Raw genomic sequence first — 24,668 nt, forward strand, 5'->3', positions numbered from 1 at the left:
AGAAGTGCACATTGGGATGGTAGAATGCCATTGATCTTATCTCCTGCTCTGCACAGTGAGCAGACAAAAAAAATCTCAGCTCTCAGCTTCCCCCTTGGGAGGGAAAGAGTTGATCCATGCATCCAGCAATCCATCCTCTCCAGGGCTGCACAAAGGAATGGAATCAGTACTGTATAGCACAGGGAACTATATTCAATATCCTGTCATAAACCATAATGGAAAAGAATATAAAGGAAAGAATGTCTGTATGTGTATAGCTGAGTCACTTTGCTGTACAGCAGAGATTGGCACAACATTGTAAATCAACTATACTTCAGTTGAAGAAAAATAAAAATTAAAAAAAGAAATAGCATCTGTTTCACCAGTTCTGAAGTTCTGATGGGCCAGTGGCAGCTCGTGTGTAGATGCCATTGTTTCTCTCCCATGATCAACACAGGGTTAATGGATAAAAAATCCTAGTTTTCAGCTTGCCCCTGAGAAGGAAAAGAGTTGATCTGTATGTCCAATGCCCCCACTTTTCCAGGGCTGACCAAAGAACTAACATTGATCTCACTAGTCTTGAAGCTCTGATAGATGTAGCACAGTCTAGCCACCTGGTGAAGAATGGAGGTAGCAGCTTGGGCTGGTAGATGCCATAGCTACCCCTACCTCCTGGGCTCAGCATGGAGGGAACGGACAAAAGCCACAGATGCCTGCTTTTCCCTGGGGAGGGTAGGAGTTGGTAGAGGTCCCCAAAATATCTGGCCAGGCTGATTGGCAGGGGTCTTCTTCTGTATGAGGCAAGTCAGTGAAGACTGAAAGAGGTGTCTGCCTTGTCAAATGTATAGACACCAACACAGAAAACCTATGAAAATGAGGAATCAGATAAAGATGTTCCAAACAAAGGAAACAGAGAAATCTCCAGAAACCAACCCTAATGAAACAGAGTTATGTGATTTTCCTTATAGAGAATTAGAAATAGCTCTTATAAAGATGGACAATGAGGTGGTGGGTAAATCACTTTTTAATTCTAGTATAAAAGTTAGACAAAAGTATTTTTAAAAATTATACCTAAAAATGTGTTAAAGGATACACAATATGAATACCTTCAAATTGTGACGTGTATTCATGACACCCACTCTGAAAGATTTTTTGAAAAAAAAAGAAAAAACTATGGTGAAAAGTTTCATTTAAATTCTTTCCAAACCCAAGGATCCTTAGGCAGTAAGCAAACTCTAGCAGCATTATCAAAATCCTCCACAAGTTTGCAAATGTTTGAGTGTCAGGCTTGAGACATAGAGTCTTGCCACGTTAGATGCTTTCTCTCGCGGGAAGTAAGAGGAAACCTAGAGGTTGTATGGTGCCTGTCATGGCAGGAGAAAGCTGACTTCTGGAGATAGTCAGTAAATTCTGACAATGATAACAGAACTGGAGAGGGGAGAAGTTAAAGTGTAGAGCATTTGTATGCAATTGAACTCTAGTTATCAGCTTAAACAATGACTGTTATAAGATATATCATATTCTTATAAAATATAATAATATTATATATGTATTACATAACCCCAAAGTAACCAAAAAATACCTATAGAAATTATACAAAAGAAAAAGTGAAAGGAATGAAAGTATATCAATTCAAAATATCAAAAAAACACAAAGCAAGATGAAGGGGAACAGACAGACAAAAGAATTAAAAGACTAACAGAAAACAACGAATGGCAATAGTAAATACTTTCCTAAGAATAATAATTTAAATGTAAATAGATTAAATTCTCCAACTAGAAAACATAGAATGGCTGAAGGGATAAAAAGCAGGACTGGGCTTCCCTGGTGGTGTAGTGGTTGAGAGTCCCCCTGCCAATGCAAGGGACACGGGTTCGTGCCCCGGTCCAGGAAGATCCCACATGCCACGGAGCGGCTGGGCCCGTGAGCCATGGCCGCTGAGCCTGCGCGTCTGGAGCCTGTACTCCGCAACGGCAGAGGCCACAACAGTGAGAGGCCCGCGTACCGCAAAAACAAAAAACAAACAAAAAAAAGCAGGACTAACTATATGCTATCTACAAGAAAAATCACTATTTTTTTTAATTGAAGTATAGTTGATTCACAGTATTGTGTTAGTTTCAGGTGTACAGCAAAGTGATTCAGTTCTATTCAGTTAAATATATATATGTATATTTCAGATTATTTTTCATTATAGGTTATTACGAGATACTGAATATAGTACCCTGTGAACAAGGATGAAATATTGAAATATTGCCATCTGCAGCAACTTGGATGGACCTAGAAACTATCGTACTAAGAAAATCACTTCAGATTTAAGGACACGTATAGGCAGAAAGTGTAGGGATGAAAAGAGATAATATTCCATGTCATTGGCAAACAGTAGAGAGCAGGGTTGACTGATTTTATCAGGCAAAATAGATTTTAAATTACAAACTCTCACAAGAAATAAAGAAGGATATTATATAGTGATAAAGGGTCAATCCACCGGGAAGATATTTGCACTCAGTATCAGAGCATACACTGGTAGAACTGAAGGAAGAAATAGATAGCAATACAGTAAGAGTAAGAGATTTCAGTACCACACTTTCAAGAAGGGATGGAATATCCAGACAGAAGATCAGTAAGCAAACAGAGGATTTCAATAACACTATAGGCCAAATGTAACAAAGTTTCTATAAACTTTCCACTCAATACCACAATACACCACAATACACATTCTTCTCAACTGAGAATAGATCCTTCTCCAGGATGGATCACATGTTAGATCATGAAACAAGTCTTAACAAATTTAAGATTAAAATCATACCAAGTATCATTTCTGATCACAGTGGAATAAAAATAGAAATCAGTAGCAGAAGGAAAACTGAAAAATTCACAAATATGTGGAAATTAAACCATACACTCTTGAACAACGATTGGGTCAAAAAAGAATCAGAGGAAACTAGAAAATACCTCGAGACAAAAATAAAAACACAACATACCAAAACATATGAAATTGAGAAAAAGAGTACTAAGAGGGCTGTTCATAGTTAGAAAAGTCTACATCATAAAAGAAGAAAGAGCTCAAAAAATCTAACTTCATACCTCAAGGATTTAGAAAAAGAAAAATAAAGCCCAAAGTTAGCAGAAGGAATTTAAAAAAAAGACAGAAATAAACCAAATAGAAAATGGAAAAACAATAGAAAAAAACAGTGAAACTCAGAACTGTTTTTTGAAAAGATTTTTTAAAAAGCGAAAAAACCCTGGGATAGACTAAGAAAAAGAGAGAACAATCAGTATCAGAAATGAGAGACATTACAACTTATGCCACAGAAATACAAAGAATCATAAGGACACTACTATGGACAATTATATACCAACAAGCTGAATAGTCTAGAAAAGATGAGTAAATTCCTGGAAACATACAACCTACCAAGACTAAAGCATGAAGTCTGAACAGACCTATATCTAGTATGGAGATTGAATCAGTAATCAAAAACCTCCCAAAAAAGAAAAGCACAGAGTCAGATGGCTTCACTAGTGAATTCTTAGGAAAAAATACCAATCTTTCTCAAACTTTTCCACAAAATTGAAGAGGAGGGAACACTTCCAGACTCATTTAATGAGTCCCTCACTACTATGATACTAAAGCCAGACAAAGACCTACAAGAAGGTAGGTGAGAGAGAGAGAATCATAAGAATGTATTACCTTATCAAAAATAAATTGATTGTAAAAAAAAATTGGAGATAGTAAGACAGCAAGAAAGGGTCAAAACTTTCAAATATTATTTTTATTATTGCTTTCCTTAAACATTTGTAATATATGTTTTTTATATAAGAAAGCCTTTCCTAGCATCTCAAATTTAACTATTTACTATATGTAATACAATTGAATTTTTGCATACGTTGTGAGGAAGGAATAAAAACTTATTTTCCCCATCTGGAAAATTGTTCTAGCATCATCTATATCTATCTATCTATCTATCTATCTATCTATCTATCATCTATCTATATCTATTTTTATTTTGAGATGTATTTTACATAAATAATAGTGCATAAAACACAATGTAAAGAATAATTATGAGTATGTATAATTTGTAACAACCAAAGTGAAAAAAATAGATCCTTTTTAGTATCTCAGAAATCCCTCATGTGTTTATCCTTTCTCCCTATTCTAAATATTTTGACTTTTATGATAATTATTACCTTGCTTTTCTTTATAATTTTACTACTTATATGAATATGTCTATAAATATATTATTTTTCCTTGATTTTGAGTGTGATGCAAAGTGAGCACACTACTGCATTACTTTTTTATTTATTGCTCAACATTGTGAGAATCTAACATCATTAAATATAGCTATAGTTATTTCATTTGGTTTGCTGTATACTATTCTATTGTATGAATATCTCCAAGGTTGTTCATTCTACTATTGATAGACATTTGAAGATTCTTCCAATTGAAAATCATTACAAACACTGCTGCTGCCAATATTTTCAATATCTACTAGCAAGCATGTACAAGATTCATTCTGCTTTGTATACTTAGATGGGATGTTGCTATATTACAAATCAAGTGTTATTTAAATGAGTAGATAATGCTAATATTTTTTCCAACATAGTTGAACAACTTACAGTCTGCCAGTCATGCATGAGATTCTCCTTTGCTTCACAATTTTACCAACAATTGGTGTCATCAGAGGTTTTAGTAATTGCCAATCTGGTATGTATGCGATAATGTTTCATTGAGATTTTAATTTGAATTTGTCTGATTTACTAATGAAGTTAAAGGTATGTTTACATGTTTAGTGGTAATTGGTATATCCTCTTTTGTAAAGTATAGTAAAATTTATGGCCCATTTTAAAAAACTGGTATTTGGAGATTTTCTTAATGGCTTCTTGTAATTTTTGTTTGTTGGTATGTATTATATACATATAATTAGTTAAATATACATGTTGCACACATCCTCTCCTTACTTTCTTTTACCTTCTCACAGTTTTATTGTGTCTTTAGACAAAGAGAGATTAAGTTTAATGTAATTGAGTTTATCAGTATTTCCTTCATGCATATGGCTGTTTTCATCTAGTTTAACACATCTTTCCTTCAAGATAAAATCATAAAAATATTGTCTTATGCATCTTCTAAAAATGTATAGTTTCCCCTTTCATGCGTTAGTCATTTTTTCTGCCTGGAATTGATTTTTATAGCATTTGTAAAATTTGGGATATATTTTATATAGCATATAATTCAGCTTTTTTTTTTTTTTTTTTTTTTTTTTGCGGTACACGGACCTCTCACCGCCGTGGCCTCTCCTGCTGTGGAGCACAGGCTCTGGACGCACAGGCCCAGTGGCCATGGCTCCCGGGCCCAGCCGCTCCGTGGCACGTGGGATCCCCCCGAACCGGGGCATGAACCCGTGTCCCCTGCATCGGCAGGTGGACTCCCAACCACTGCGCTACCAGGGAAGCCCTAATTCAGCATTTTTAAAGTGTACACCTAAGTGGATTACAATATATTTACTGTTGTATAGCCCTCACCACTGTCTAATTCCAGAACTTTCCACTACCCCATAATGAAACCATAGTCATTAGGAGTTAATGTCAATCACCCATCACTCCCATCCCCTGACAATCACTGTTCTACTTTCAGTCTCTATGGATTTGCCTATTCTGCAAATTTCACATAAACGTTATCATAAAATGTGACATTGGAAAATTATTGACCTTCTAGATTCCGCTCTAGATCCCAGGAATATTTTGCAACTTTCCAAAGTTTTAGGGACGTTCCTCCTGTGTTAGTTGCTAGGGCTACCATAACAAAATATCACAGACTGCGTGGCTTAAACCACAGAAATTAATTTTCTCACAGTTCTAGAGACTTCAAGTCCTAGAGCAAGGTGTTGGCAGGTTTGATTTCTCCTAAGGCCTCTCTCACATGGCCTTTTCTCTGTGTGCACGCATCTCCAAATATGGTCATATTCTAAGATTCTGGGGTTAGGGTTTCAACATATGAATTTTGAGGGGACACAATTCATTCCATAAAACCTCCCAAACTTTTTGGTTAGTCTATTGTTTTCCACAGCTGTTACACATCACCTATCATCTGAGGTGGCAGGAACCTAAGATTGTTTTAGCCTGCAAGGTTTTCAGGAAATGCTGCCCCCAATTTGCAAGCTGCTTTAACAGTAAACCTGCAAGTTACTGACATAAAAACTAACGTTTGAGCCAGTTTTCCAGGGAGATACCAGACAGGTCAGAACAAATAATTAATTACAACTCTATGTGAATAAGTTCTGTTCTTTTTCCTTTGGTGCCAGGAAAGTGGTCCAGTGGTCTGTTATTTTCATGGCTACCATGGGGAAAGGGAGCTGGGTATGGGAATGGGGTAAGTTAAATGCCACAAGATTCTCAGTTCTTACTGAGAATTGTTCTTTTCATTTTTTTCTTTTTTTGAGCAAGTACATTCTCCAGATTGTTGCAAGCCTTGGTAAGTTTCCAGAATCTAAAAAAAAGTTGATTCTGACAGTTTTTGCCAGTTTTTTCTTGCTTTTATGCATGGTAGAATTGGGGATCATTTATTCTGCCATTTTTGCTGATGTCAACCTGGAATTGATCTTTGCATATGATATGCAGTAAAAGTCCTGTTGATTCATCAGTTGTCGCCACATGACTTTTTGTAAAGTTCATCCTTTCTTGCTTTTCTTCAAGGCCATCTCTTTCATGCATCAGTTGTCCATACATAGGTTACTCAGTTTCTAGGATTTTTATTTTCATTCTGAGTGATTTATTTACGCATCCATGTCCAAATACCATGCTGTCTGATTATTTTACTTTAAAATAAGTACATTTTTAAACTATTTTTAATTTAATTTTTTAGTGAAGTATAGTTGATTTACAATGTTGTGTTAGTTTCTGGTGTACAGTAAAGTGATTCAGTTTTATATATATATATTCAGTTTCATATATATATATATTCTTTTTCATATTCTTTTCCATTATGGTTTATTACAGGATATTGAATATAGTTCCCTGTGCTATATAGTAGGACCTTGTTTTTTGTCTATTTTATATATAGTAGACTGTATCTACTAATCCCAAACTCCTAATTTATCCCTCCCCCATCCCTTTTCCCCTTTGGTAACCATAAGTTTATTTTCTATGTCTGTGAGTATGTTTCTGTTTCATAAATAAGTTCATTTGTGTCATATTTTAGATTCCATCCACATATAAGTGATATCATATGATATTTGTCTTTCTGACTTATTACTTCATTTAGTATAATAATTTCTAGGTACATCCATGTTGCTGCAAATTTCATTCTTTCATGGCTAAGTAATATTCCATTGTATATATGTACCACATCTTCTTTATCCATTTATCTGTCAATGAACATTTAGGTTGCTTTCATGTTTGCCTGTTGTAAATAGTGCTGCTATGAACATAGGAGTACATGTATCTTTTTGAATTATAGTTTTCTCCAGATATATGCCCAGGAGTGGGATTGCTGGATAATACAACAACTCTATTTTTAGTTTTTGAGGAGCCTGCATACTGTTCTCCATAGTGGCTGCACCAATTTACAGTCCCGCTAACAGTATAAGAGGGTTCCCTTTTCTCCACAGCCTCTCCAGCACTTGTTATTTGTAGACTATTTAATGATGGCCATTCTGACCAGTGTGAGGTGATACCTCATTGCAGGTTTGATTTGCATTTCTTTAATAATTAGCGATGTTGAGCATCTTCTCGTGTGCATATTGGCCATCTGTGTGTCTTCTTTGGAGAAATGTCTATTTGGATCTTCTGTCCATTATATGATTAGGTTGTTTGGTTTTTTTGTTACTTACGTGTATGAACTGTTTTCATGTTTCAAGCCCTTGTCAGTCACATTGTTTGCAAATATTATATCCTGGTCCATAGGTTGTCTTTTTGTTTTGTTGATGGTTTCCTTTGCTGTGAAAAAGCTTATAAGTTTGATTAGGTCCCATTTGTTTATTTTTGCTTTTATTTCTGTTGCCTTGGGAGACTGACCTAAGAAAACATTGGTACAATTTATGTCAGAGAATGTTTTTCCTGTGCTCTCTTCTAGGAGTTTTATGTTATCATGTCTTATATTTAAGTCTTTAATCCATTTTGAGTTTATTTTTGTGTACAATGTGAGGGTGTGTTCTAACTTCATTGACTTACATGTGGCTGTCCAGCTTTCCCAACACCATTTGCTGAAGAGACTGTCTTTTCTCCATTGTATATTCTTGCCTCCTTTGTTGAAGACTGACTGTAGGTTTGTGAGTTTATTTCTGGACTCTCTCTTCTATTCCATTGATCCATATGTCTGTTTTTGTGCCAGTACCATTCTGTTTTGATTACTGTAGCTTTGTAGTATTGTCTGAAGTTTGGGAGGGTTATGGCACCTACTTCGTTCTTTTTCCTCAGGATTGATTGGCAATTCTGGGTCTTTCATGGTACCATATAAGTTTTAAGGTTGTTTGTTCTAGTTCTGTGAAAAATGTCATGGGTATTTTGATAGGGATTGCATTAAATCTGTAGATTGCTTTTGGTAGTAATACCATTTTGACAATATTAATTCTTCTAATCCAAAAGTATTGGATATCTTTCCATTTCTTTGAATCACCTTCAGTTTCCTTCCTCAATGTTTTATAATTCTCAGCATATAAGTCTTTCCCCTCCTTGGTCAGGTTTATTCCTAAGTATCTTTTTTTTTTTTTTGATGAGATTTTAGAAGGGATTTTTTTTGTTTTGTTTTGTTTCTTTGTTGTTGTTTTTTTTTTGTGGTACATGGGCCTCTCACTGCTGTGGCCTCTCCTGTTGCGGAGCACAGGCTCCGGACGCTCAGGCTCAGCGGCCATGGCTCACGGGCCCAGCCGCTCCGCGGCATGTGGGATCCTCCCGGACCGGGGCACGAACCCGTGTCCCCTGCATCGGCAGGCGGACTCTCAACCACTACGCCACCAGGGAAGCCCAAACTTTCACTATTATGTATGAGATTGGTTGTAGTTGTCATTGTTGTTCTTGGGGGAGGTTGTAAATACTTTTTTTTTTTTTTTGCGGTACGTGGGCTTCTCACTGCCGTGGCCTCTCCCGTTGCGGAGCAAGGCTCTGGACGCACAGGCTCAGCAGCCATGGCTCACGGGCCCAGCCGCTCCGCGGCATGTGGGATCCTCCCAGACCAGGGCACGAACCCGCGTCCCCTGCATCGGCAGGCAGACTCTCAACCACTGCGCCACCAGGGAAGCCCCAACATAAACTAATATTGGACTTTATCAGATGCTTTTTCTGGATATTTTGAAATTATCATGTGATGTTTCTTGTTTAATTGCCTAATGCAAAGCTTCATACTACTGAATTACCTAATATTAAACTCACCTTATGTTTCTCTGATAAACTTAATACAGTAATGTTGTAATATACTTTTTATAACGTACTTTTTATATTTGATTTGCATTTTGTTTAGGATTTTGAAGCTTACAAGAATGACTGATCTGTAAGCTTTGCTTCATTACAATACTATTGATAGGTTTTTGATCAAGATCATTTAGCTTAATAAAAAGTGTTGATGTGGGTACACTCTTCTGCTTTCTAGAAGAGTTTCTCTAATATTATAATTGTTTTTTTTTGTGAACATTCAGTATATTTTCTCAGTGGGAAGATACATTATTAATATAATTTCTTTTTTAATATTTATACTACTGACATATTCATATTTTCAATTTTTTTATCAATTTCATTGTTATATTATCTTCTGAACCTATTTCATTTAACTTTACAATTATATTATAAAGTTAACATTCTCTTTTTAAGTTTTAATGTCTATAACCATCTTTAATTTTGTTAATTTTAATTTTGTTTAATATTATTTATTTTCATTCCTGATATTCATTAGTTGTGCCTGCTTTATTTTCTTACTTTCTCACTCAGTCTTGCCTAGAGGATAAATTTTATTGATCTTTTCAAAGAACCAACTTTTCTTACTATATCAACTTTGTTTCTGTTTTATTCATTTCTGTTCTGTATTTATCTCAACAAAATACTAGCAAACAGAATCCAACAGCATATTAAAGGGATCATACACCATGATCAGTGGGGTTTATCCCAGGAATGCAATGTTTCTTCAATATACGCAAATCAATCAATGTGATACACCATATTAACAAATTGAAAGATAAAAACCATATGATAATCTCAATAGATGCAGAGAAAGCTTTCGACAAAATTCAACACCCATTTATGATAAAAACCCTCCAGAATGTAGGCATAGGGGGAACTTACCTCAACATAATAAAGGCCACATATGACAAACCCACAGCCAAAATCATTCTCAATGGTGAAAAACTAAAACCATTTCCTCTAAGATCAGGAACAAGACAAGGTTGCCCACTCTCACCACTCTTATTCAACATAGTTTTGGAAGTTTTAGCCACAGCAATCAGAGAAGAAAAGGAAATAAAAGGAATCCAAATCGGAAAAGAAGAAGTAAAGCTGTCACTGTTTTCAGATGACATATTACTATACATAGAGAATCCTAAAGCTGCTACCAGAAAACTACTGGATCTAGTCAATGAATTTGGTAAAGTAGCAGGATACAAAATTAATGCACAGAAAACTTTTGCATTCCTATACACTTACGATGAAAAATCTGACAGAGATATTAAGGAAACCCTCCCATTTACCATTGCAACAAAAAGAATTGAATACCTAGTAATAAACCTACCTAAGGAGACAAAACACCTGTATGCAGAAAACTGTGACACTGATGAAAGAAATTAAAGATGATACCAACAGATGGAGAGATATACCATGTTCTTGGATTGGAAGAAGGAACATTGTGAAAATGACTATACTACCCAAAGCAATCTACATATTCAGTGCAATCCCTGTCAGACTACCAATGACATTTCTCACAGAACTAGAACAAAAAATTTCACAATTTGTATGGAAATACAGAAGACCCCAAATAGCCAAAGCAATCTTGAGAATGAAGAACGGAGCAGGAGGAATCAGGCTCCCTGACTTCAGACTATACTACAAAGCTACATTAATTGAGGCAGTATGTTACTGGCACAAAAGCAGAAATATAGATCAATGGAACAGGATAGAAAGCCCAGAGATAAACCCATGCACATATGGTTACCTTAGTTTTGATAAAGGAGGCAAGAATATACAATGGAGAAAAGAAAGCCTCTTCAGTAAGTGTTGCTGGGGAAACTGGACAGGTACAGGTAAAAGAATGAAATTAGAACACTCCCTAACACTACACACAAAAATAAACTCAAAATGGATTAAAGACCTAAATGTAAGGCCAGACATTATACAAGTCTTAGAGGAAAACATAGGTAGAACAGTCTATGACATAAATCACAGCAAGATCCTTTTTGACCCACCCGCTATAGAAATGGAAATAAAAACAAAAATAAACCAATGGAACCTAATGAAACTTAAAAGCTTTTGCACAGCAAAGCAAACTATACACAAGACATAAAGACAACCCTCAGAATGGGAGAAAATATTTGCATATGAAGCAACTGACAAAGGATTAATTTCCAAAACGTACAAGCAGCTCATGCAGCTCAATATTAAAAAAACAAACAACCGAATCCAAAAATGGGCAAAAGACCTAAATAGACATTTCTCTAACGAAGATATACAGATTGCCAACAAATAGATGAAACAATGCTCAACATCACTAATCATTAGAGAAATGAAACTCAAAACTACAATGAGATATCACCTCACATCTGTCAGAATGGCCATCATCAAAATATCTACAAACAATAAATGCTTGGGAGGGTGTGGAGAAAAGGGAACCCTCTTGCACTGTTGGTGGGAATATATAATTGATACAGCCACTATGGAGAACTGTATGGAGGTTCCTTAAAAACCTAAAAATAGAACTACCATATGACCCAGCAAACCTACTACTGAGCATATACCCTGAGAAAACCATAATTCAACAAGTCATGTACCACAGTGTTCATTGCAGCACTATTTACAATAGCCAGGACATGAAAGCAACTTAAGTGCCCATCAACAGATGAATGGATAAAGAAGATGTGGCACATATATACAATGGAATATTACTCAGCCGTAAAAAGAAACGAAATTGAGTTATTTGTAGTGCAGTGGATGGATCTGGAGACTGTCATACAGAGTGAATTAAGTCAGAAAGAGAAAAACAAACACCATATGCTAACACATACATATGGAATCTAAAAAGAAAAAACGGTTCTGAAGAACCTAGGGGCAGGACAGGAATAAAGACGCAGATGTAGACAATGGGCTTGAGGACACGGGGAGGGGGAAGGGTAAGCTGGGATGAAGTGAGAGAGTGGCATGGACATATATACTGTACCAAATGTAAAATAGATAGCTAGTGGGAAGCAGCCACATGGCACAGGGAGATTAGCTCGTTGCTTTGTGTCCACCTAGAGGGGTGGGATAGGGAGGGTGGGAGGGAGATGCAAGAGCGAGGACAAATGGGGATAAATGTATATGTATTGCTGATTCACTTTGTTATACAGTAGAAACTAACACACCATTGTAAATCAATTATATCAATAATCAATTTTGTACATTCTATACAAAAAAGAATGTATATTCTGCTGCTGTTACAAACAGTAATGTATACATGGCCATATGCATATGTTAATTTTGTTTTTCACATCTTCTCTAGCCTTATTTTCTGTATGTTCTGTCATTTACTGACAAAATTCTTTGTCTAGGTATGACTTTTATAACATCAAAATAAATCTCCCACAGAACTATGGAGATATTGCTCTGTTCTCTAGTCTGATTCTTGTTTTGTTTTAGGCATTGCTTTTATATTTTCTTTCTGAAGTTAAAAAAAATTGAATATTTGTGGTTCAGAAGTTTCACCCAATTGTTTCAGATTTTTAAACTTAAAAAATATTCCCTTTTGGACTTTCCATAATGACACTTAGTTCATTCTTCTATTCAGAGTTATTTTACACTATTTATTTCCCTCCTACTCTTCATTGTCTATAGTCTATTTATTTTGATCCCTGTTAAAAGGATATTGGAACTATTGCACCCATTTTATGTATCTCACTTATTTTTCTTCTCATCTTTTTATACATTTTCACTGCACTCCTGGAAAATACCTGAATTTAATCTTATGTTTATTAATTACATCTTCAGCTTGGGTCATTCTGTTATTTAGCCAAAATATTAACTTTTAATTTCAAAGTTCATGGACATTAAAAATGGCTGCCTCTGAGAGCTTTGAGAAAGTATAGCATTATAAAAAGTAGAGGATGAGGATGCAGCAATGAGGGTGCAACTTCAATGTTAGAATTAATAGGAAAATATAAATTATAAGATTACATAATGTGTTCACTTTGCAGAATTTTAATGCTTTCAGTTACATCATGTTGGTTTTCTTCACTAGTTGATTCTTGATTGTATATCCATATTTACATATAATGGTTAAGATTGATTCAAATTGGCCACTTTCTTTAGGCATAAATAATTCACCTTTTCTCTTTTCATGAATGCAGGTTTGAATTAACAGGTTACCCTTGGCTTGGATAGTTGTTGAGGGGCATATTGTAGTTACTAGGATTCCTTTAGAGTTTAGTTTTTCCTGGGGTTCTGAATTTAGGGAATCTGTGTCCTTTGTGATGGTTGACAGGAAATTAAAGCACTCTGCTTATTCCTATATAATTTGTCGTATTTTAGAGTACCCTACTTGTGTTTTTATCCTGTGGTCAAAACACTGAAAACAGCCACTTTAAGAAAGAGGGAATGAAATTTGTTTACTGACCTTTAATTACATGGGAAAAGTACCCATGTTCCTTTCAATTCCTGTTGTTATTGTTCTTATAGTTATACACAGTTTCTGCTCAGAGTAATATTTGTGGGGCCCCCTCTTTCTCTCAGTGAGACTGAAAGTTCTTCAGCTCTTTTTGTTTTCATTATTAATCTGTTCTGTCTTTTTTATAATTTTAAAAGTTTCTTTTTTTGTCTGCTGGAGATGTACTTTCTTTCATAGTGTTATTATTCTTCTCTTTTAATAAAATTTTGAGAAGGTGGTAGGGTGAATATATGTATTATGTTTTCAAATTGAACTATATTTTCTATTTACTAATGAATATTTTAAATTCAAAGGCCAACTGAACTCATTGTAACAAGTGGAATAATACAAAAATGCATAAATTAAATGTTAAACTCCCTGCTCACATAGAAAGCACTGATAGACTAGGCTTGACTGCTATCCTTTGTAAGTCCTGCTTACAAGGTTGGTCTTCACTAACATCTGAGAACTTGGATTTAGGGAAGGTTCCCATCATTCTAACTGGTAGGAGTGGCTCACTGTGCCTACACTATTTATATGAATAATGTGGCTTATCCTGCCTTCCTTCTGCGAGTATGCAGTTTTGACACATGATAGGCAGACAGTGCCTAATATGATCAGCCCTCAATAAAATTCTGGGAACTAGGTCTCTAATGAGCTTATTTATAGACAAAATTTCATTTGTATTTTCACAACTCATTGCTAGAAGATTTAAGCATGTTTTGTGTGACCCCAAAGGGAGAGGGCTTATGCCTGGTTTTCTCTGGACTTTGTCCCCTTTGACTTTTCCCTTTGCTAATTTTGCTTTATATTCTTTCACTGTAAAAAAAACATAGTGATGGGTGACATTATATACTAAGACCTCTTAGTCCTCCTAGCAAGTCATCAAACTGTGAGTGGTCTTGGGGACCTCTGACACACTGCTCTAATTTATTACTACCCTCTTGATTCATGTATGTTGAGCCATACTTGCATCCCAGGGATAGATCCCACTTGGCCATAGTGTATAATCCTTTTAATGTACAGTTGAATTTGGTTTGATAATGTTTTATTGAGGATATTTGCATTTATGTTTATCCAGGATATGAGCCTGTGCTTTTCTTTTCTTTAGTGTCTTTGTATAGCTTTGCTATCACTGTGATGCTGGCCTTCTTAAATGTTTCTATATGTCCCCCCTTTTGTTTTTTGGAAGAGTTTAAGAATGTTTGATAGAATTTACCCATGAAGTCCTCTGGTCCTGGGCTTTTCTTTGTTGGGAGGTTTTTGACTACTGATTCAATCTCCTTATTTGTTATTGGTCTGTTTAGGCTTCCTATTTCTTCTTGATTCTGCTTTAGTAGGTTGTATGTTTCTAGAAGTTTATTTTTTCCCAGGTTATCCAATTAGTTGATATATAATTGTTTATAATAGTCCCTTAAGATAATCTTTATTTCTGAAACATTCATTAGAATGTCTCTTATTTGTTTCTGATATTTTGAGTCTTCTCTTTTTTTCTTGTGCAGGGGAAGCCATGGTGGAGGGGATTCCTCTTGACACTGAGTTGTACTGGCAAGGGGGATGGAATGATGCAGGTAAAATCTTTCTACTATTTTTATGCTGTAAATGAATATCTGAGTATGTGATTCTTGCATTACCATCTGTAGAAGCTGTTCCACTATCTCTTAATTTTCAATGCAGCAGATTAAAATTTGAGATTATATTGATACCTGAAATTTCTATACTGAAAGGTATATGCTAGTCTTTTCTGATTCGTATGTTTACCTCTCTTTTCCAACAGTGGTAAAAATGGCTCTCATTATTTATGCATTTACTTAAGCAAGTATACACAGAGGTAGTTTCAGATTTGTGAATCCATAACACTTCAGAAAGAAAATCTATTAACTTAGAATTCAATATTTCTTTTTTTAAATTAAATTTTTAATTGAATTATAGTTGCTATACAATCTTATATAAGTTACAGGTGTACAATATACTGATTCAAAGGGTCTACTCCATTTATAGTTATTATAGTTATTTATAGTTATTATAGTTATTTATAGTTATAGTTATTATAAAATATTTGCTCTGTTCCCCATGTGGTACAATATATCCTTGTAGCTTATTTTATGCCTAATAGTTTGTACCTCTTAATCCCCTACCTCTATATTGCCCCTCCCCCTTTCCTTTCCCCACTAGTAACTACAAGTTTGTTCTCTACATCTGTGGGTTTCCTTTTTTGTTATATTCACTAGTTTGTTGTATTTTTTAGATTCCACATATAAGTGATATGATACAGTTATTTGTCTTTCTTTGTCTGACTTATTTCACTTAGCATAATACCCTCCAAGTCCATCCATGTTGCTGCAAATGACAAAATTTCATTCTTTTTTATGGCTGAGTATTATTCTATCGTGTGTATATACGTGCGCACACACACACACACACACACACCACATTTTTATCCATTCATCTGTTGATGGACACTTAGGTTGGTTTCACATCTTGGCAATTATAAATAATGCTTTTATGAACGTCGGGGTGCATGTATGTTTTTGAATTAGTGTTTTTGTTTTTCTCAGCTATATATCCAGGAGTGGAGTTGCTGGGCCATATGGTAGTTCTATTTTTAGTTTTTTTGAGAAGCCTTCATACTGTTTTCCACAGTGACTGCACCAATTTACGTTCCCACCAACAGTGTACAAAGATTCCCTTTTCTTCACATCCTGGCCAACGTTTGTTATTTGTGTTCTTTTTGATGATAGCCATTCTGACATGTGTGAGGTGATATCTCATTGTGCTTTTGTTTTGCATTTCCCTGATGATTAGCAATTTTGAGCATCTTTTCATTTGCCTGTTGGCCATCTGCATTTCCTCTTTGGAAAAACGTCTGTTCAGTTCTTCTGCTCATTTTTTAATTGGGGTGTTTGTGGGGTTTTTGATATTGACTTGTATGAGCTATTTATATATATTGGATATTAACCCCTTATTGGTCATATCATTGGCAAATATTTTCTCCCTTTCATTAGGTTGTCTTTTTTTTTTTTTTTTTTTGCGGTATGCAGGCCTCTCACTGTTGTGGCCTCTCCCATTGCAGAGCACAGGCTCAGGACGCGCAGGTCCAGTGGCCATGGCTCACGGGCCCAGCTGCTCCGCGGCATGTGGGATCTTCCCGGACTGGGGCATGAACCCGTGTCCCCTGCATTGGCAGGTGTACTGTCAACCACTGCGCCACCAGGGAAGCCCCATTAGGTTGTCTTTTTATTGATGGTTTCTTTTGCTGTGCAAAACTTTGAAGTTTAATTAGGTCCCATTTGTTTATTTTTGCTTGTATTTCCTTTGCTTTATGGAACAGATCTAAAAAATATTGCTATGATTTATGTCAAAGTGTGTTCTGCCTATGTTTTCTTCTAGGAGTTTTATGGTATCTGGTCTTACATTTAGGTCTTTAATCCATTTTGAGTTAATTTTTGTAAATGGTGTTAGAGAATGTTTTAATTTCATTGTTTTACAAGTAGCTGTCCAGTTTTCCCAGTACTAGTTATTGAAGAGGCTGCCTTTTCTCCATTGTATATTCTTGCCTCTTTTGTCGTATATTAATTCACCATAAGCGCGTGGGTTTATTTCTGGACGCTCTATCCTCTTCCATTGATCTATGTGTGTGTTTTTGTGCCAGTACCATACTGTTTTGATGACTGTGGCTTTGTACTGTAGTCTGAAGTCAGGGAGGGTGATTCTTCCAGCTCTGTTCTTCTTTCTCAAGATTGTTTTGGCTATTCAGGGTCTTTGGTGATTCCATACAAATTTTGACATTATTTTTTCTAGTTCTGTGAAAAATGCCCTTGGTATTTTGGTACGGATTCCTTTGAATCTGTAGATTGCAATTCAGTATTTTTTGTACCCATTTAATAGATAAAATTACCATACAGTGAAATGTTCACATTCTTAAAGTTCATTTTGATGAGCTTGATATATGCTCCAGAAAGTTTCTTCATATCCCTTCCCAGTTAATCTACTCCAGAGGAAATCTTGTTCTTATTTTTTTTTTACCTTGGATTAATTTTACTTAATCTATAGTTTTAAATAAAATGAATGCTATACTATGAACTCTTTGTGTCTATTTTTGCTCAGCATGTTAGCAGTGAGATTCTTCCCCATTTATGTATCAACATTTTTCCTATGTAGTGCCAAGTAGTATTCCACTATATGAATGTTACAATTTGTTTTTCCATTCTCCTGTTGAAGTATATTTGGATTTTGTCTCATTTTTAGCTATTTTGGATAAAATCTCTATGAATATTCTTGTACAAATCTTTTTAGGGAGATATTTTTACATATCTCTTTAGTAAAGTTTCATCTCATATAAAAAATATAATCCTGATGGGATTATGATGGATATTATTTTGAAACAGTCTGTTCTATTCTGCTCTATTCTCAATCAGACTCAATTTTGATCCACTGACCTATTTATCTTTGTGCCACAGCCACACTGTCTTAATTAGTGTTGTTGGAACATAAACTTAAATTCAAGCAGTTTGTCCTCATAATGTGTACTTATCTTTCAATATTGTTTTGGCCATTGTAACTCTTTTGCATTTCTACATATAATTTAGAGTCAGGTTTCAGAGTAGATGTGTTGGGTATATTTTGATTTTTACTCTTAAATATTTTACGTTATTCAAAATAGAATTTTAATTTCATTTTGTTTGCTGATAGTATGCAGAAATAGAATTTATGTTTTGTATTGATCTTATATTTTTGAATCTTGTTAAATTAACTTATAACAGTAGCTTTTAATTTGTTTAGGAACTATTACATAGAGAGTCATATTTTGTTGCACTAAAAGAACAGTTTTGTTTCATCCTTTTCAATATTTAGGCCTTTTGTTTCTATTGTCTTATTGCAATGACTTGGATATCCTGTGTAGTGTTCAGTAGAAATGGTTAGAGCAGGAGGATCATAGTCCTTTTCTGGATCTTAAAGGGGAAGCATTCAAAATTTTATTATCATTATGTTAGCTCTAGGTTTTTCATTGATACTTTTTTCAGATTAAATAATTTCCATTATATTCCTAGTTTGCTGAGAGTTTTTATCATGGATAACTGTCAAATTTTATCAAATAATTTTCCTGCATATATTGAGATGATCATATGGTTTTATCATTCATTCTGTTAGTGTGGTGAATGACATGGATAGATTTTCAAATGTGAAACCAACCTCGAATTCTTTGAGTAAACTCTACCTAGTAATGTTGTATAATCCTTTTGGCATATTACTAGTTTCAATTTATTAATGCTTTGTTAAGTATTTTTGTCATTGTTCATGAAGATATTGATCATTTGTTTTCTGTTCTTGTAATGTATTTTTCTGATTTTAAGATCAAGATTATGTTGTCTCTTTTGGAAAGCACCTAAGGAGGGGGTCTGGTTGTCACAGGAACCAACCTTGATTAGATGGTGTGAACTATCAGTCCCACCCACAGAGAGGAGAGAAGGGTTAGAGATTGAATCAGTCACCAATGGTCAATGAGTTAATCAATCTTGCTTGTATAATGAAGCCTCTATAAAAAAAACAAAAAGATGGGATTTGGAGGGCTTCTGGATTCGTGAACATGTAGAGGTGCTAGAAGAGTGGGGCATTCGAAGAGGGCTCGGAAATTCTGCCGCCCCCCCTTCTCCATACCTTGCCCTCTGCTTCTCATCCATTTGGTTATTCCTGAGTTATATCCATTTATAATAAACCAGCGATGTAGTAAAAAAAAAATAGAGTATGTAATCCTCATAAAATGATTCGGGAAGTATTTCCTCCCCTATTTTCTAAAATAGTTCTGTAGGATTGGAATTATTTCTTATATACATGTTGGATACAATTCATGTGAAAACATCAAGGTCTTGTTTTCTTTGTTGGTAGATACTTAACTGATGATTTAATGCTTTTAATAAGTAAAGGGTTATTCAGTTTTCTATTTCTACTTGGGTCCATTTGATAATTTGTGTCTTTAAAGGATTTTGTCCAATTTATCTAAATATTTGAATTTATTCGCATACAATTGTTAATAATACCATTCATAATTTTAAAGCTTAAATGATTTGCAGTAATAGTCCCTATTTTTTTCCCTGATACTGGAAATTTGGTGCTTCATTCATTGTTCTTATCTATCTAAGATTGCATCAATTTTATGGATCTTTTAAAAGGACCAACTGTGCTTTAATTGATTTTCTTCTTTGTCCATTTTCTAAGTCATTGATTTCTGCTCTTATCTTTTTTATGTTCTTTCTTGTACTTTGGGCTCAATTTGTTCTTTTTGTAGTTGTGTAAGGTAGAAACTTAGATCATTTACTTGAGGTAATTGTTCTTTTCTAATCTAAGCATTTAAAGCATAGCTTTCCACCTAAACACTGTTTTAGCTTTACTCATGGGTTATTTAGAAGTATGTTGTTTAATTTCCAAATAATTGTGAAATTTCTAGATATCTTTTATTGATGCTGGTTCCTAACTTATTTTCCTTGAGTCAGAGAACATAGCCTGAAAAATTATAAAATTTGAAATTGATTGAGACTTGTTTTACAGCCCAGTGTATGGTCTGTGATGTTAAACATTACATGTGCACTTGAAAAGAATTTGTTTCGTGTAGTTTTGGGGTTAGTGTTTAATATATGAAAGCTAGGTGAATATGTAGTTTTACTATCAATAACTGAGAGAGGAGTGCTATAATTTTGAGGTATGATGATGGATTTTACCTGTTTCTGCTGATTTTTGTCAGTTTTTTATGCATTATTAGGCACATTTAAACTATGGTTATATTTGTTTCTTCATGAAGTGACGGAGTTTTTTTTATTATGAAATATCTCTGAGGAAGTGCTGTTGTCTTGAGGTATTCTTTATCTGCTGTTAGTATAACCCTTCAACCTTTCTTATCTTTGATTCTCACATTCATTAGCTTTTTTTTTTCTTATATTTAACGTGAATTTCTTGTAGACAGCATATATTTAGTCTTTTTTATCCAGACTGGCAATATCTGCCTTTTAAATAGAATGTTTAAACTACTGGCATTTAATCTAATTACCTGTATGGTTGGATTAAGTTTACTATTTTGCTACTTTTTTATTTGTCCTGTATGTCAATGTTGTTCTTGTCTTTCTTTACAGTCTTTACTTTGGATTTTAAAAATATTTTTTAGTATTCCATTTTAATTCTTGTGACCATTTAGGCATACATCTTTGCCTTAATTTTAAAGCTGCTGCTTAAAAAATTAAAATATACATTCTTTACTTATAGTATACTTAAAGTTAATATTGTTTCACTTCATGGTAAAATATAAAAACCTTGCAATAGTATAATTACATTTCATCCCTTGTTATCTGTGCAATTGTTGTCATATATATTTCATTTACATATTTTTAAACCATACAATGTAGTGTTATCATTTCTGTAAGAGAATTTTGTCCCCATTTTCATAATGAAAAAATGCCAAATAATCTATAAAATCATAACTCTTCTTGACACCACTGGAGAACTGAACTCACAAGGCAAATGCAAAAATCTTATTTCCCCAAAATGATAAGACTCTCTCAAGAGTCTTGTGACAAGAAGCATAAACTATTTCATGGGAGGAAGAGGAAGCTGGCATAGACATGCTTAAAAGTAAATTAGCTGTAATTGTAACAAATTCTAAATGGTTGAGTGTGGACTAACATATCAGTTTGGAATAACCTGGAGCCCCCCTACACAAGGGAAATGAGATTGACTTAACAGTCTTCTACATGGACCTCCACTGGTTACTCACAAGAAAGGTTGGGGGCTGGGCAGAAGACAAGAGTGAGAGTAATTGTTGGTGCAGGGGTACAGTCTCCAATGCCAGGCCAGTAAAAACCCTATAGTCTTTCTTGAATCCTTCTCTTGTGTGAAAAAATTGCCTTAAACCACTGGGGGAGGAAAAAACAAACTGTCTTTCCCCCAATACTCAGGCAAAGATTCAATTCTTCTGAATGAGGGGTAGAACCACGACTCTTCTGACACAGGGTTCAGGTATAACCCCACATTTTAGGGGAAGGGCACAGGAAAGTCCCATCTACCCTTTGAGAAAGGGTAGGGAAACTTCTCTCTAGCCTGCACAGTGCAGACAAAGATTCTCTGCTTCTGGAGGAGGGGGTAAAAGCAAAAGTCATCTGCCAGTGGGGGAGGGACATAAAAATGTCTCTCATAAAAGACCTTACCCAGCTGCAGGGCAGAGTTTGCTCACACAAGGTGAGAAAATAGGCATGATTAGACCTTATCCGCAAAGGCAAAGTGCGCAGGTCCTGCCTAAAACATGAGTTTTGACAAGAAAAACTGAGAATCTCTTTTGCCAGCTCTACAAGCCTAGCACCAAATAACAAACAAGAACACTCTGGGTGTGGCAAGAGTGCATAGGAAGACCTCTTTTGTGACACAAGTGGGAAGGCATTGCTGAAAGCTGAGCAGGAATGCTAAATATTACTCCTCAGTAACCAAGCCTCACACTAAGTACAGAGTAACCACTGCTTACCATGGAGAATAAAATGGAAGACTGCATTGTACTGAATGTAGCAATACAACAAACCAACTCAATTACTAGCTACATTTACTCAACTCCCTCAACTAGTGGCCAGGCAAAAGAAGTGTAACCATTTTTGGCAACAAATACCACTTGACTCAGTCTTTGTTGTTTTTCTAGATAGTAATTCTGGTACTCAATTAAAAGACACATAGCAAATTCAGGAAGAAACATTCATTTTTATGAGATAAAGCAATATATAGAAACAGACTCAGATGAGCCAGAATTTGTTCTATCAGGCAAGAATTTGAAAATAACTACCATGTGATAGATAAGTCACTTAGCTTGATTGTAGTAATCATTTCACAATGTATGTGTATATCAAAAAATATTGTGCATCTTAAATATATACAGTTTTATATGTCAATTATACCTCAATAAAGCTGAAAAAATAAAACAACTACTGTTATATGTAAAAGGATCGAGTGGTAAATGTGGACAGCATGCATGACGAGATGTGGAATTTTAGCAAAAAGATAGAAGCAATGCATGTGCTACCACAAACACAGAATTTATAATCAAACCGCTCAATAACAAAGGTAAAAATAAATTTGGGGGAAGGCAGGTAGGGAAAGGAAATTCAATATAGAGAAACAAAAAAAAAATTTTAACCTACTTCTCATGAGACACTTAGAAAACAAAAAGACAACGGATTGAAATTGTTAAAATATGGAAGGAAAAAAGTCAGCCAAGAATTGTATACTTTTAAAAAATGAAGGTGAAATGAAACTTTTCCAGTGAAACAAAAGCTGGTAGAATTTTTTTTTAACCAGCTTGCCTTCTCTGTGAAAAATTAAAATCACACAAATTAAGTTCTCTTACCATAACAGAATTAAATAAGAAATCAATAACAGAAACAAATTTGAAAAATCCCCAAATATTCGGAAATTAAGCAATATACTCTTAAAAAAACTGATTGTATTATATAATAAGTTCTATACTCATACAACAAATTCTGTCTGTACATAATTACAATGGGCTGTTGAAATTATATGCATGATTATATTTCTGATATATGTATATATATATAGTATCTTAAAATATATTTGTAAGTATCTAAATATATTTTTGTTTAAATAAATATATATAAAACATATTTAATTGTATATTTATATAATTTCAACCAAATTTCTATGAGTCCCATTTGTTTCTTTGTCAGATACGTCTGGCCATTCCTGATAATTTCTTATTGCTTGCTCATCTTTGTGACCCCAATCTTTACTTCTTTAAATGTTTCTTACATATTCTGTATCTAAATCTGTTGTTTATAGTTTCTGCTTATTCTCTGTTATGGTGGTTTACCTCCTCATGGTCTTGTTGATCTTTGACTTTGAAATTTTGTCTACTTGGTTTCAATCTGTTGGGAGTCCTTCAGTTTCTAAATTTTGGACATTTTCCTCTAAACAGAATCTGTGTCTACTTCAGCCAGGTGTGAGGTAGAAATAAGTACTTTATTCTTCCTTGAGATTCCTAAATTAATCTAGATGTCTTAAATTTCAGCTTCTCCACCTTTTGATACATCAAGGTTTTAGTGTCACAATAGCAGTGCTTCCGTTGGCATTTTCCATCATGGTAATCCAGTTCCCCCCTTCTTGCTAACTGATCACCCCCAGCTCAGATTTATTCTTGTGATTTTTACCTTTTTCAAAGCAGGGTAAATTGTAAGGTTTTTGGAGATCTACCTACATCTTGTAAATCCTGTGATATTTTACTAAGTATCTTTTTTCTAAGATAAAATCATTTTATAGTAGAATTGTCTTCCAAATGATCTAATCTACCATACTACTGGAAACAGAAGTCTCCATCCTCACCCCTTTTAAAAATTTTGTTGAATATTTGCCTGATCTGTGATCTCTCTGTGATCCTTCAGACCAGTGTACCTTCAGTGTTAGACCTAGGGCTTAGATTAGAGTAATAAATCTATATCAGTAAGGACTAGAAGCTGGTGACTAGAAATACCTGCTAAGGTATGGCAGCCTGAGAGCCTGCCTGAGATATCAAGAAACAATTAGCCCAATCAGGTAAGTGTTGGGTCTTTGTCAACATGAAATTGATTGAAATCTTGTTCAGCAGATGGTTAGTGAGAAGGTTAAATGCCACCTGCAGTCATACTGGGGAAAGATAAAGGCAATCTATTTCCGTCAAGGAACTGTGGGAGGATTGGCATTCCTGGGGTACAGGCAGTTCATGACAAATGTTCCCTTTAATGATCCTTATCATTTGGTTTATGCTAATGCAACTACAGTTTCTGCTTTTTCCCTGCCAGACTACAAGCTCCATGAAGGCCAGGACCATATCTGCTTTATTCATTACTATTTTCTCATAAATATTTCC

General features: G+C 34.8%; 1 protein-coding gene across 8 annotated transcripts in view; it reads left to right on the forward strand.

The window, feature by feature from the left end:
- The window catches only part of LOC307180253 (uncharacterized protein), a 1,346,125-nt gene that overhangs the window by 1,044,920 nt on the left and 276,537 nt on the right, over positions 1–24,668 (forward strand). For 7 of the 8 annotated variants that reach the window (XR_013825695.1, XM_079910374.1, XM_079910375.1 and 4 more), the window contains one exon: positions 15,286–15,354. The gene's annotated coding sequence lies outside the window, so the exon portion shown is untranslated. Of the gene's footprint in view, positions 1–4,580; positions 4,640–15,285; positions 15,355–24,668 lie in introns of those variants that run through there. The other variant, XM_079910379.1, reaches the window with a different exon arrangement.

The sequence above is a fragment of the Stenella coeruleoalba genome (assembly GCF_951394435.1).
Source record: "Stenella coeruleoalba genome assembly, chromosome: X".
Classification (NCBI taxonomy): Eukaryota; Metazoa; Chordata; class Mammalia; order Artiodactyla; family Delphinidae; genus Stenella; species Stenella coeruleoalba.